The following is a 2996-nucleotide window of genomic DNA, read 5'->3' as shown; positions in this document are numbered from 1 at the left end:
GCCCGCATGCCTTGCCACGGCGTTGCCCAACATGCCACGCCACGGCCTCGGCCCGCATGCCATGCGATGCCACGGCCCGCATGTCTTTGCCACGGCGTTGCCAAACATGCCATGCCACGGCCTCGACCAGCATGCCATGCCACGGCGTCGCCCAACATGCCAGGCCACGGCCACGGCCCGCATGCCATGCCACGGCCTCGGCCCGCATGCCTTGCTACGGCGTTGCCCAACATGCCATGCCACGGCCTCGGCCCGCATGCCTTGCCACCGCGTTGCCCAGCATGCCATGCCACCGCGTTGCCCGTCGTGCCATGCCTTAGCCTTGGCCAACATGTCGAGCCACGGCCTCGGCCCGCATGCCATGCTACGGCGTCGCCCAACATGCCATGCCACGGCCTCGGCCCGCATGCCTTGCTACGGCGTCGCCCAACATGCCATGCCACGGCCTCGGCCCGCATGCCATGCCACGGCCTCGGCCCGCATGCCATGCCACGGCCTCGGCCCGCATGCCATGCCACGGCCTCGGCCCGCATGCCATGCCACGGCCTCGGCCCGCATGACATGCCACGGCCTCGACCCGCATGCCATGCCACGGCCTCGGCCCGCATGCCCTGCCACGGCGTTGCCCAACATGCCATGCCACGTCCTCGGCCCGCATGCCATGACATGCCACGGCCCGCATGTGTTGCCACGGCGTTGCCAAACATGCCATGCCACGGCCTCGGCCCGCATGCCATGCCACGGCGTCGCCCAACATGCCATGCCACGGCCACGGCCCGCATGCCATGCCACGGCCTCGGCCCGCATGCCTTGCTACGGCGTTGCCCAACATGCCATGCCACGGCCTCGGCCCGCATGCCTTGCCACGGCGTTGCCCAACATGCCATGCCACGGCCTCGGCCCGCATGCCATGCCATGCCACGGCCCGCATGTCTTGCCAAGGCGTTGCCAAACATGCCTTGCCACGGCCTCGGCCCGCATGCCATGCCACGGCGTCGCCCAACATGCCATGCCACGGCCTCGGCCCGCATGCCTTGCAACGGCGTCGCCCAACATGCCATGCCACGGCCTCGGCCCGCATGCCATGCCACGGCCTCGGCCCGCATGCCATGCCACGTCCTCGGCCCGCATGCCTTGCCACGGCGTTGCCCAACATGCCATGCCACGGCCCGCATGTCTTGCCACGGCGTTGCCAAACATGCCATGCCACGGCCTCGGCCCGCATGCCATGCCACGGCGTCGCCCAACATGCCATGCCGCGGCCACGGCCCGCATGCCATGCCACGGCCTCGGCCCGCATGCCTTGCTACGGCGTTGCCCAACATGGCATGCCACGGCCTCGGCCCGCATGCCATGCCACGGCCTCGGCCCGCATGTCTTGCCACGGCGTTGCCAAACATGCCATGCCACGGCCTCGGCCCGCATGCCATGCCACGGCGTCGCCCAACATGCCATGCCGCGGCCACGGCCCGCATGCCATGCCACGGCCTCGGCCCGCATGCCTTGCTACGGCGTTGCCCAACATGGCATGCCACGGCCTCGGCCCGCATGCCATGCCACGGCCTCGGCCCGCATGTCTTGCCACGGCGTTGCCAAACATGCCATGCCACGGCCTCGGCCCGCATGCCATGCCACGGCGTCGCCCAACATGCCATGCCACGGCCACGGCCACGGCCCGCATGCCATGCCACGACCTCGGCCCGCATGCCTTGCTACGGCGTTGCCCGACATGCCATGCCACGGCCTCGGCCCGCATGCCTTGCCACCGCGTTGCCCAGCATGCCATGCCACCGCGTTGCCCGGCGTGCCATGCCTTAGCCTTGGCCAACATGTCGAGCCACGGCCTCGGCCCGCATGCCTTGCTACGGCGTCGCCCAACATGCCATGCCACGGCCACGGCCACGGCCCGCATGCCATGCCACGGCCTCGGCCCGCATGCCTTGCTACGGCGTTGCCCAACATGGCATGCCACGGCCTCGGCCCGCATGCCATGCCACGGCCTCGGCCCGCATGTCTTGCCACGGCGTTGCCAAACATGCCATGCCACGGCCTCGGCCCGCATGCCATGCCACGGCGTCGCCCAACATGCCATGCCACGGCCACGGCCACGGCCCGCATGCCATGCCACGGCCTCGGCCCGCATGCCTTGCTACGGCGTTGCCCGACATGCCATGCCACGGCCTCGGCCCGCATGCCTTGCCACCGCGTTGCCCAGCATGCCATGCCACCGCGTTGCCCGGCGTGCCATGCCTTAGCCTTGGCCAACATGTCGAGCCACGGCCTCGGCCCGCATGCCTTGCTACGGCGTCGCCCAACATGCCATGCCACGGCCTCGGCCCGCATGCCATGCCACGGCCTCGGCCCGCATGCCTTGGTACGGCGTCGCCCAACATGCCATGCCACGGCCTCGACCCGCATTACATGCCACGGCCTCGGCCCGCATTACATGCCACGGCCTCGGCCCGCATGCCATGCCACGGCCTCGGCCCGCATGCCATGCCACGGCCTCGGCCCGCATGCCATGCCATGCCACGGCCCGCATGTCTTGCCACGGCGTTGCCAAACATGCCATGCCACGGCCTCGGCCCGCATGCCATGCCACGGCGTCGCCCAACATGCCATGCCACGGCCACGGCCCGCATGCCATGCCACGGCCTCGGCCCGCATGCCTTGCTACGGCGTTGCCCAACATGCCATGCCACGGCCTCGGCCCGCATGCCTTGCCACCGCGTTGCGCAGCATGCCATGCCACCGCGTTGACCGGCGTGCCATGCCTTAGCCTTGGCCAACATGTCGAGCCACGGCCTGGGCCAAACTTGCCATGACACGGCCTCGGCCCGCATGCCATGCCACGGCCTCGGCCCGCATGACATGCCACGGCCTCGGCCCGCATGCCTTGCTACGGCGTCGCCCAACATTCCATGCCACGGCCTCGGCCCGCATGCCAAGCCACGGCCTCGGCCCGCATGACATGCCACGGCCTCGGCCCGCATGCC

Source organism: Camellia sinensis, chromosome 12 (genome assembly GCF_055761805.1).
Source record: "Camellia sinensis isolate YWXY chromosome 12, ASM5576180v1, whole genome shotgun sequence".
NCBI classification, from domain to species: domain Eukaryota; kingdom Viridiplantae; phylum Streptophyta; class Magnoliopsida; order Ericales; family Theaceae; genus Camellia; species Camellia sinensis.
The sequence above is the reverse complement of the archived record's forward strand: the minus strand, read 5'-3'. Positions refer to the sequence as shown.